This window comes from Mustela putorius, unplaced genomic scaffold (assembly GCF_011764305.1).
Source record: "Mustela putorius furo isolate JIRA1106 unplaced genomic scaffold, ASM1176430v1.1 tig00000695_pilon_pilon_pilon, whole genome shotgun sequence".
Classification (NCBI taxonomy): domain Eukaryota; kingdom Metazoa; phylum Chordata; class Mammalia; order Carnivora; family Mustelidae; genus Mustela; species Mustela putorius.
In genome coordinates, this window is record NW_025421447.1 from 2,965,496 (window position 1) to 2,978,698 (window position 13,203).

The window sequence follows — 13,203 nt, forward strand, 5'->3', positions numbered from 1 at the left end:
TTATTTTTACCTAGTCATTTAGCAATTTAGCCAGAACATTTCGGGGGCAAATAATTAAGTCAACCTGAATAAAATAACCAAACTGCGTCTCTTTTAAAATATTCCATTACTGGGGTATCTAGGTGGTTCAGTTGGTTAAACGACCCATTCCTGATTTCAACTCAGGTCGTGATCTTGGGATTGTGAGTTGGAGACCTACAACAGGCTCTCTGCTGGGTATGGAGCCTGCTGAAGATTCTCTCTCCTCTCTCTTTCCCTCTCCCTCCACCCCTCCCCCTCTAAAAAAGTAAATGCATAAATTTTAATCAGTTCGTGCCTACTACATGAAAATGTGAGGGATGATGTAATTAGTTGATCTTAAAATGAACTTAATTTCACTATAAAGAACATTTTATTTTTTAAAAAATATGTATTTATCTATTTGCAAGAGAGGGTAAGTGCATGAGATGGGGGAGGAGTAAAAGGGAGGGGAGAGGAATCAGGAAGGGATCCCAAGCAGACTCTGCACTGAGTATGGAGGGGCTCAATCTCACGACCCTATGACCTGAGCTGAAACTGAGTCAGATGCTCAACCAACTGAGCCACCCAGGTGACCCCATAAAGAATATTTTAAAGAACAAGAATTGCTAACTATAAAAACATGATCATAATATATGACTACCATCAAAAGTGTAGAGAGACATTGTAATCAAAAAGTATTTAGTCAAGGGGTAACTGGCTGGCTCAGTTCATAGAGCATGGGATTTTGATCTCGGGATTGTGAGCTCAAGTCCCATGTTGGGCATAGAGCTTACTTTAAAAAAAAAATGAAAGTATTTATTAAAAATATATATTTAATTAATTATTCTTTATTTTGCCCACAATTTTTTAAGCACTATAAATGGAACAAAAACATAGGTAAGTTTTAACTTTTGTAAGTCTGATGAAGTCTATAAATTCTCAAAATAATGTTTTTAAATACATAAAATAAAATATATAGGAATGCAAAGAAAACCAACTTTATTGAAATACAGTTATTAAAATGTTAAAATATAGGGGCGCTTGGGTGGCTTAGTTGGTTAGGTGTCTGCCTTCAGCTCAGGTTATGATCCTGGGCTCCTGGGATCAAGTGTGGAGTCTGGGTTCCTGCTCCGCGGGGAGCCTGCTTCTCCCTCTCCCTCTGCTTGCCACTCCCCTACTTGTGCTCCCTCTCTCCCTCTCTGTCAAATAAACAAAATATTTTTTAAAAATGTTAAAATATATATCTGTGCCATAGCAATACATATACTTCTTTATAATGAGAATTAATAACCATCTTAAATTTGAAATAGTGATGAGTATAAATGATACTTGACAGATATCTGGGAAAACTATAATGATATATATATATATGTAAATATCTGACTTTTGGTGATAAAATTACAAGTATTGCTAATATTGTTTTATGGACTATATTCTGAATTTAAGGAAATGATAACTTTCCGTTAGAGGTTAATGAAAATAAAGCTATAATTTTTTTCCCATACAAATTATCTGAATTCTATCCATGGACTCTGGATCCTAGGGGAAGAACCCTTGAAATAAATAAACAGAGTAGGGAAATATTTAACAAAGATCTTTATTCTATTTCCAACACAAAGGGAAATTTTTAGCAATAAATAATTTCAAACTTATAGAAATAAACAGCTTTTTAAAAAATTAAAAGTTTAATGGGGGGTTCAGGGGGTAGGAGAAGAATAAGTGAAACAAGATGGTATTGGGAGGGAGACAAACCATAAGGGACTCTTAATCTCACAAAACAAACTGAGGGTTGCTGGGGGGAGGGGGGTTGGGAGAAGGGGGGTGGGGTTATGGACATTGGGGAGGGTATGTGCTATGGTGAGTGCTGTGAAGTGTGTAAACCTGGCGATTCACAGACCTGTACCCCTGGGGATAAAAATATATTATATGTTTATAAAAAAATTAAAAGTTTAGGGACGCCTGGGTGGCTCAGTTGGTTAAGCAGCTGCCTTCGGCTCAGGTCGTGATCCCAGGGTTCTGGGATTGAGTCCCACATGGGGCTCCTTGCTCGGCAGGGAGCCTGCTTCTCCCTCTGCCTCTGCCTGCCTCTCTGTCTGCCTGTGCTCACTCGCTCTCTGTCCCTCTGTCTTTGACAAATAAATAAATAATATCTTTTAAAAAAAATTAAAAGTTTAAAGCAAAAAAGAAAAGAACAAACTTATTCTGGAACCTCTAAACAGGAATGGTTTGAAGAAAATAAAAAGGATACTAGCTAGAAAGTACTATAGAAAGTACATATGTGAGGTGATATAAAACCTTGGACAATTTAAGCAGCTGTGAAAAAAGAAAAAGAAACAAGCAAATTTGGGAGTCATTATAGAGTAAAAGTTGACAAATCTTTTAACTGCATAATAAAGGTAAACAAGGATTTAAACATTGCAGAACTAGGAGTCCACTGGACAATGCCACGATGTACATATAAGAAAAATATGAAGGCAGAAACTATTTCCTTGAAAAAAAATTATTCTTTTCTTACTGTTCTTAGATGAGAATCTTGATGATGATTAACTCTAAGTTACCAGAGAGACACATCCATCTTTAAAAATGAAAGCAAACCTTAAAGGACATAACTACTCTGGGGCACTTGGATGGCACAGCTGGTTAGGTGTCCTACTTCATTTTGACTCAGGTAGTCCTCTCTAGGTTGTTATCTCAGGGTCATGAGATTGTCTGCCTCAGGCACTCAGCACAGAGTCTGCTTAAGAGTCTCTCCCTCCATCCCTCCCCTACCCTCACACTCTCTCTCAAATAAATAAATATTTAAGGAAAAAAAGAAAATGACTCAAGATAAATCAGTGTTTCTTTGTTGATGCCTGCCCCCCTACCCAACCTTTAATTTGTTCTCCAACCAAGACCTTAAGTGTTCATTCACAAATATAAATTTGATAATATCTTTCCCAATTTCAAGCATTCAGTAGCTCCCATTACACCTAAAGTAAAACAAAAATTCCTTAACATTGACTATTAAATTCTGCATATTCTGGCTCTCCTATCTTATCTGGAGTCAGTTTTCCTCATTTGCTATGTGCTAATCCATACTGGCCTTCCTCCAGTTTTTGAAGCACTTCTTATATGAGGACCTAGTTTTCCAGCCACACTCTTCCAATAATTTCCACTCATCCTTGTGGTTGTAACTCAAATATCATTTCCTTACAAAGGCCTTCCATGTACCACCTTCTCATGTAAATTGTTTCTTTTCCTTTGACTATCATCGAATCCAGTGCTTTTCTTTCAAACCTTATATCAAATTATAACTATATATGTTATTTATATACTTATTTGTATAACATCTCTCTTCTTCATTAGATCATCGGCTGAACTAGAGCAGAAATCATGACTTACCAATTTGTACTTAGAACATAAAACAGTGCCTGCCAGAAAGTAGTGTGTCACTATTTATTGAAAGGAGAAAATACATGAGTGATGGATAAATGCGAATGAATGACCAGCACATTGTAAGAGTTAGAAGTAAAACTATGTCCTAATAGTACTTTCATAGTAATAGAAATCTAACACTTGTAGAAACTGTTTTAAAATGTCTATTAAAATTTAAGTAAAACTATTATTCAAAAGTTTCTTTTCCTGCTTCCCTCTCCCACCCCTCCTAGGTCTATACTTTGATCTGGATTTTGCTCCACTTCATTTCTACTTCATTGAGATAAAGATAATTAATGAATGCGATTGCCTTAATAAAAGAGTAAGCTAAAATTTTATAATATTTAATCTCAGCTCTTGAGATTATTTACTTTAATTTTTTTATTTGCTTGTTTAATTTTTTTTTTTTTTAGTACAGCTAATATATTCACATGGCTCAAAAATCAAAAAGGAGGAAGTAGCAGGATGAGACTACTTCAGGTAGGAGGAGATCAGCTAGATAGCTTATCTAAAGATTGCAAACACCTACAAATCCAACAGGAGATCAAAGAGAAACAAAAAATCGACCACTTTCTGAAAGGTAGGACTGGCGGTGAAGTGAATCCAAAGCAATGGGAAGATAGACTGCTGGGGGAGGGGCCGGCTCCCAGCAAGCAGTGGAGCAACAGAGCACAAAACCAGGACTTATAAAAGTCTGTTCCACTGAGAAACATCACTCCAGAGGCTAAACCGGGGTGAACCCCACGCGGGGTCAGCATGGCCTCAGGTCCCACACGGTCACAGAAGGATCGAGGGTGTCTGAGTGTCACAGATCTCACAGGTATTAGACCATGGAAGCTGGCTACAGAGACAGAGCCGAGAAGTGAGCTCTCAGAAAGCAAAGCACGGAACTCATGACTTTCTCCCCATGATTCTTTAGTCTTGCAGTTAATTACATATTTTTTTCTTTTTCAATTTTTTTTCCTTCTTCTGCTAAATTTTTTAACATTTACCCTTTTCTTTTTTAACGTTTTTTAACTAGTTTATCCAATATATATATATTTTTTTCTTTTTTATATTTTTTTCTTTATTCGTTTTCTTTTTTTAATTGTTTCTTTTTTTTTTTCTTTCTTTCTGAACCTCTTTTTATCCCCTTTATTCCCCCTCACAATTTGGGATCTCTTCTGATTTGGTTAAAGCATATTTTCCTGGGGTCTTTGCCACCCTTTTAGTATTTTACTTGCTCCTTCATATACTCTTATCTGGACAAAATGACAAGGCAGAAAATTTCACCACAAAAAAAAGAACAAGAGGCAGTACTGAAGGCTAGAGACCTAATCAATACAGACATTGGTAATATGTCAGATCTAGAGTTCAGAATGGCGATTCTCAAGGTTCTAGCTGGGCTCAAAAGATATTAGAAGATATTAGAGAAACTCTCTCGGGAGATATAAAAGCCCTTTCTGGAGAAATAAAAGAACTAAAATCTAACCAAGTCAAAATAAAAAGAGCTATTAATGAGGTGCAATAAAAAATGGAGGCTCTCACTGCTAGGATATATGAGGCAGAAGAAAGAATTAGCGATATAGAAGAACAAATGATAGAGAATAAAGAAGCTGAGCAAAAGAGGGACAAACAGCTACTGGACCACGAGGAGAGAATTCAAGAGATAAGTGACACCATAAGATGAAACAATATTAGAATAATTGGGATTCCAGAAGAAGAAGAAAGAGAGAGGGGAGCAGAAGGTATATTGGAGAGAATTATTGGAGAGAATTTCCCTAATAGGGCAAAGGGAACAAGCATCAAAATCCAGGGGGTTCTCTGCACCTGGATTTGAGAATAGGTCCACACCCATCACCTAATAGTAAAATTTACAAGTCTTAGTGACAAAGAGAAAATCCTGAAAGCAGCCCAGGAAAAGAAGTCTGTAACATACAATGATAAAAATTTTAGATTGGCAGCAGACTTATCCATAGAGACCTGGCAGGCCAGAAAGAGCTGGCATGATATATTCAGAACACTAAACGAGAAAAACATGCAGCCAAGAATACTATATCCAAGTAGGCTATCATTGAAAATAGAGGGAGAGATTAAAAGCTTCCAGAACAAACAAAAACTGAAAGAATTTGCAAACACCAAACCAGCTCTACAGGAAATATTGAAAGGGGTCCTCTAAGCAAAGGGAGAGCCTAAAAGTAGTAGATCAGAAAGGAACAGAAAAAATATACAGTAACAGTCACCTTACAAGCAATACAATGGCACTAAATTCATATCTCTCAATAGTTACCCTGAATGTTAATGGGCTAAATGCCCCAATCAAAAGACACAGGGTATCAGAATGGATAAAAAAAAAACAAACCCACCTATATGTTGCTTACAAGAAACTCATTTTAAACCCAAAGACACCTCCAGATTTAAAGTGAGGGGGTGGAAAACAATTTACCATGCTAATGGACATCAGAAGAATGCAAGGGTGGCAATCCTTATATCAGATCAATTAGATTTTAAGCCAAAGACTATAATAAGAGATGAGGAAGGACACTATAGGAAGGACACTCAAAGGATCTGTCCATCAAGAAGATCTAGCAATTTTAAATATCTATGCCCCTAATGTGGGAGCAGCCAACTATATAAACCAATTAATAACAAAACCAAAGAAACACATCAACAATAATATAATAATAGTAGGGGACTTTAACACTCCCCTCACTCAAATGGACAGATCATCCAAGCAAAAGATCAACAAGGAAATAAAGGCCTTAAATGACACACTGGACCAGATGGACATCACAGATGTATTCAGAACATTTCATCCCAAAGCGACAGAATACACATTCTTCTCTAATGCACATGGAACATTCTCCAGAATAGATCACATCCTCGGTCCTAAATCAGGTCTCAACCAGTATCAAAAGATTGGGATCATTCCCTGCATATTTTCAGACCACAATGCTCTGAAGCTAGAACTCAATCACAAGAGGAAATTTGGGAAGAACCCAAACACATGGAGACTAAACTGTATCCTTCTAAAGAATGAATGGGTCAACCAGGAAATTAAAGAAGAATTTTAAAAATGCATGGAAACAAATGATAATGAAAACACAATGGTTCAAAATCTGTGGGACACAACAAAGGCAGTCCTGAGAGGAAAATATATAGTGGTACAAGCCTTTCTCAAGAAACAAGAAAGGTCTCAGGTACACAAGCTAACCCTACACCTAAAAGAGCTGGATAAAGAACAAGAAAGAAACCCTAAACCCAGCAGGAGAAGAGAAATCATAAAGATCAGATCAGAAATCAATGAAATAGAAACCAAAAAAACAATAGAACAAATCAACGAAACTAGGAGCTGGTTCTTTGAAAGAATAAGATTGATAAACCCCTAGCCAGACTTATCAAAAAGAAAAGAGAAAGGACCTAAATAAATAAAATCATGAATGAAAGAGGAGAGATCACAACTAACACCAAAGAAATACAGACAATTATAAGAACATACTATGAGCAACTCTACGCCAACAAATTTGACAATCTGGAAGAAATGGATGCATTCCTAGAGACATAAAAACTACCACAACTGAACCAGGAAGAAATAGAAAACCTGAACAGACCCATAACCAGTAAGGAGATTGAAACAGTCATCAAAAATCTCCAAACAAACAAAAGCCCAGGGCCAGATGGCTTCCTGGGGGAATTCTACCAAACATTTAAAGAAGAACTAATTCCTATTCTCCTGAAACTGTTCCAAAAAATAGAAATGGAAGGAAAACTTCCAAACTCATTTTATGAAGCCAGCATCACCTTGATCCCCAAACCAGACAAGGATCCCACCAAAAAAGAGAGCTATAGACCAATATCCTTGATGAACACAGATGCGAAAATACTCAACAAAATACTAGCCAATAGGATTCAACAGTACATTAAAAGGATTATTTACCACGACCAAGTGGGATTTCTTCCAGGGCTACAAGGTTGGTTCAACATCCGCAAATCTATCAATGTGATACAACACATTAATAAAAGAAAGAACAAGAACCATATGATACTCTCAAGATGCTGAAAAAGCATTTGACAAAGTACAGCATCCCTTCCTGATCAAAACTCTTCAAAGTGTAGGGATAGAGGGCACATACCTCAATATTATCAAAGCCATCTATGAAAAACCCACTGCAAATATCATTCTCAATGGAGAAAAACTGAAAGCTTTTCCGCTAAGGTCAGGATCACGGCAAGGATGTCCATTATCACCACTACTATTCAACATAGTACTAAAAGTCCTAGCCTCAGCAATCAGACAACAAAAGGAAATTAAAGGCATCCAAATCGGCAAAGAAGTCAAACTATCACTCTTTGCAGATGATATGATACTATATGTGGAAAACCCAAAAGACTCCACTCCAAAACTGCTAGAACTTGTACAGGAATTCAGTAAAGTGTCAGGATATAAAATCAATGCACAGAAGTCAGTTGCATTTCTCTACACCAACAACAAGACAGAAGAAAGAGAAATTAAGGAGTCAATCCCATTTACAATTGCACCCAAAACTATAAGATACCTAGGAATAAACCTAATCAAAGAGGCTAAGAATCTATACTCAGAAAACTATAAAGTACTCATGAAAGAAATTGAGGAAGACACAAAGAAATGGAAAAATATTCCATGCTCCTGGATTGGAAGAATAAATATTGTGAAAATGTGTATGCTACCTAAAGCAACCTACACATTTAATTCAATTCCTATCAAAATACCATCCATTTTTTTTCAAAGAAATGAAACAAATAATCCTAAAATTTAAATAGAACCAGAAAAGACCTCAAATATCCAAAGGAATATTGAAAAAGAAAGCCAACGTTAGTGGCATCACAATTCCGGACTTCAAGCTCTATTACAAAGCTGTCATCATCAAGACAGCATGGTACTGGCACAAAAACAGACAAATAGATCAATGGAACAGAATAGAGAGCCCAGAAATAGACCCTCAACTCTATGGTCAACTAATCTTCGACAAAGCAGGAAAGAATGTCCAATGGAAAAAAGACAGACTCTTCAATAAATGGTGTTGGGAAAATTGGACAACCACATGCAGAAAAATGAAATTGGACCATTTCCTTACACCACACATGAAAATAGACTCAAAATGGATGAAGGACCTCAATGTGAGAAAGGAATCCATCAAAACCCTTGAGGAGAACACAAGCAGCAACTCTTAGACCTCAGCCGCAGCAACATCTTCCTAGGAACATCACCAAAAGCAAGGGAAGCAAGGGCAAAAATGACCTATTGGGATTTTTATCAAGATCAAAAGCTTTTGCACAGCAAAGGAAACAGTTAACAAAACCAAAAGACAACTGACAGAATGGGAGAAGATATTTGCAAATGACATATCAGATAAAGGGCTAGTGTCCAAAATCTATAAAGAATTTAGCAAACTCAACACCCAAAGAACAAATAATCCAATCAAGAAATGGGCAGAAGACATGAACAGACATTTCTGCAAAGAAGAAATCCAGACGGCCAACAGACACATGAAAAAGTGCTGCATATCACTCGGCATCAGGGAAATACAAATCAAAACCACAATGAGATATCACCTCACACCAGTCAAAATGGCTAAAATTAACAAGTCAGGAAATGACAGATGCTGGCAAGGATGCGGAGAAAGGGGAACCCTCCTACATTGTTGGTGGGAATGCAAGCTGGTGCAACCACTCTGGAAAACAGCATGGAGGTTCCTCAAAATGTTGAAAATGGAACTACCCTATGACCCAGCAACTGCACTAATGGGTATTTACCCTAAAGATACAAATGTAGTGATCCGAAGGGGCACGTGCACCCGAATATTTATAGCAGCAATGTCTACAATAGCCAAACTATGGAAAGAACCTAGATGTCCATCAACAGATGAATGGATAAAGAAGATGTGGTATATATACACAATGGAATACTATGCAGCCATCACAAGAAATGAAATCTTGCCATTTGCGACGACGTGGATGGAACTAAAGGGTATCATGCTTAGCGAAATGTCAATCAGAGAAAGACAACTATCATATGATCTCCCTGATATGAAGAAGTGGAGATGCAACATGGGGGGTTAAGGGGATAGGAGAAGAATAAATGAAACAAGATGGTATTGAGAGGGAGACAAACCATAAGGGACTCTTAATCTCACAAAACAAATGGAGGGTTGCTGGGGGGATGGGGGTTGGGAGAAGGGGAGTGGGGTTATGGACATTGGGGAGGGTATGTGCTATGGTGAGTACTGTGAAGTGTGTAAACCTGGCGATTTACAGACCTGTACCCCTGGGGATAAAAATATATGTTTATAAACATATAAACATATAAAAAAAAATCTTTTTCCTACTACCCTCCTAGATTCTGTCACTGGAGCCATGTAAATTGGACTGACAAAGGGTAGATTAACAATAGAAAAGCATACATATTTAATGTAAGTTTTACATGACACAGGAGCCTTCATAAGGAAATGAAGACCAGAGGGAATAAACTTAACTGTTTTTATACTACATTTGATGAAGAATGGAAAGTCCTGGGGATGCCTGGGTGGCTCAGTCAGTTAAGCATCTGCCTTTGGCTCAGGTCATCATTGAAGGGTCCTGGGATCAAGTCCCACATCAGACTGCTTGTTCGGCAGGGAGCCTGCTTAGCCCTCTGCCGGCTGCTCCCCCTGCTTATTTTTTCTCTCTCTCTCTGGCAAATAAATGAATAAAATCTTAAAAAAAAAAAAAAGTTCTGGAAAAATGTGACAGGACAGAAGGGTATAAGCTAAAGGTACCAAGCTATAGGAATCTTACTAAGGCCTGTTTATTTGGATTTCTCTTGGCACCACTTTGTCTATGGAGATAAGGATTGTTTCTTTCCTTTAGGTACAAGGAGAGCACCTCTCACATGAGGGCCTTATGACATGCTTCATAGGAAAAGAAGGAAGTCAAAGATAGCACTTAAGCACTATCCATTTTAGACAGTAAAATTAAAAAAAAAAAAAAAAAGAGGTGGGGTGCCTGGGTAACTCAGTTGGTTCAGCGTCTTCTTTTGGCTCGGGTCACGATCTTTGGGCTCATGTCATGATCACAGGATCCTGGGATCGAGCTCCACGTTGGGGTCCCTGCAGTAGAGAGTGTACTTCTCCCTCTCCCTCTGTTGCTCCCCCTGCTTATGCTCTGTCTGTCAAATAAATAAATAAAATCTTGAAGAAAAAAAAAAAGAAACCTATTTTTTATAGTGGAAAATAAAGGCACAGTCACGCAAAAACATAAAAAAAAAAAATGCAAAAACATGGTACTAAACAGACCACGAAAAGGACACTTGTTTACAATATGAGAGCTGAAACAAGAAGGCTGAACATCATCTTGTTCAATTTTGGTGGCTGGGAATATGTATGTAGAGAGATGCAAATTTTTTTGCCACTCTGCACATGTTTGCAAATGAATTTAAAAGTGCTATATTGCATTGCTTTTTTTTTTTTTTTGTCTCCATTTATTTGACAGATTGGCAACTTGTAAATATGTCACTTTTTATAACTGGGCTGTCAGAACAAGCTGGCTCACGTAAATGACTGCTCTAATAGTTACTTACTGGCATTTTCTTTCTGCTCAGATATGTGTTGACTTATTAGCCCAGAATTCTAGTGTGTCCTCATGATATTGGGGGATTCCATGTAGTCCAGTAGAAGAGCTCCATTCCATGGATTTACTTTGTTGTGGTTTCCTTGAATTGCTTTTTAATTTGGAGTTTACAAATTAATTTTAGTTACTGAACAGATTCACTTCTATGAAAGCTGTAAATAATGATGATTGACTATATAAAACACTGAAAAATTTCTATCCGTCTCCTTTCCCCTAAAGGCTTAGATCTTTCCTCCTCAGAAGTAACCACTATGATGAGTTATGAGTATCTTTCTAGAATTTATTATGCATATACAGGTAACTTAAATATGCATGTATATTACTTTTTTTATCATTAATTTGAAGGGGTCCAGACTATGCCCCAGTATCATAAGGATTATTTTGAACTGAAGAAATTTATAAATCAATGACTATAGGAAGAGGCTTTTTTCCATTCCTTTTTCTTGAAAGCAAAGCCTCCCAAAAGAATTCAATTGTCCTGAATCCCCTCCCAAAGAGTTTTACAAAGACAAGAAGTTAGCACAAGTCAGCACCTGGATAAAAAATCACCTAAAGAAACATTATCATAAACTATCACATATCCTGGGACACCTGGGTGGCTCAGTGGGTTAAAGCCTCTGCCTTCAGCTCAGGTCATGATCCTAAGGTCCTGGAATCGAGCCCGCATCGGGCTCTCTGCTCAGCAGGGAGCCTGCTTCCCTTCCTCTCTCTACCTACTTGTGATCTCTGTCTGTCAAATAAATAAACAAAATCTTAAAAAAAAAAAAATCACATATCCCACCTATTCTCCTAATGGCCCATTCATTTTTCCTATAAGTCATATGTTCTCTCATAACTTTCCCTCTGCTCCTCTGCCATTCCCTATTAAGATGGCATATAAACTCCAAAATCTAACCACATCCTTGAGTCATTTCTTTGTGAACTCCTGTGCATATAAACATACATAAATTTGTTTTTCCCTCTTGCTAATTAGTCTTTCATTTAAATTGCAGGCCCCCAAGTACAAAATCTAAAAAAGATACAGGAAAAGATTTTCCTCCTCAACAATTTCAAAGAGCAAATGATAAATTGTATAAACACTGATCCACAGTATATATATATATGTGTGTATTTGGGCAGTGTTATATTACCAAGAATTTGTCAATATCTAGACAGCAAAAATGTTATATTCTCTACAATAAGTACCTCATAGCTGTTATCAACAATTCAGAGGCCCATTCAGAATGGTACTGTGATTAACACTATGCATAACTGAACTGTTTGTTTTATAGTGAGTATCTGTAAAAGCTTAACTTTCCATTCTCTTAATCAACATTTTTTTTAAAGAGTTGATGTCACAGAGAGAGAAAGAGAGAGAGAGAGCGAGGGAGAACTCACACACAAGCAGAGGGAGAGGCAGGCAGAGGAAAAAGCTGAGCAAGGAGGCTGATACAGGACTAGATCCCAGGACTCTGGGATCATGACCTAAGCCAAAGACAGATGCTTAAGTGACTAAGCCACCCAGGCATCCCTTTACCAATTATTTTTAAAACCAGTAATACTTTTAAATACTTTTAGCTGTTTCTTTTAGTATTTACCTTCAGGTTTCTAGTATTGCTCTTTTTAATGGTATCTACTTACTATTATGGTAATCGATGTTTTGGACGTCTTGTATCAACACCACCCATTTCTCCACTCTCATCCTCAAAATATAGTCAGTGATACAGTTAGTTAAATCAGTAGTTACTGATTGTACTGAAGGAGTTCAGAACACAGCACCCAAAGAATGCTGGTTTAGCATACTGACTATTTTGAGTTAAAAGCACTTGAAAAATAGCAGCTGTGAAGAGGACATTCTGATTCGCCTTCCTTTTCTTAAAAGCAGGAGATAAAATTCCCATGTGAAAAATACCCTCCCTATATCAGAAAGAAAGAGTAATTCTCATCACCAAGGGCAGGAGGCCAAGGCCAAGATAAATCTATACAAACCAACCTTGTTAATCTAACCCCATCTTTCTAGTTACTTCACTCATGTAACTGCTCCAGCCCGAGCCCTTAGCCTAGTCATATTTTCACAATTTACTATTTTTTGTCCAACTCAGTATATAAGCATTCAGCTCTGCTTCCTTGGGTCTTAACTTATCTTCTGAAGACTCCCAGGTGCAAAGATACAATTAAAGAAGATAT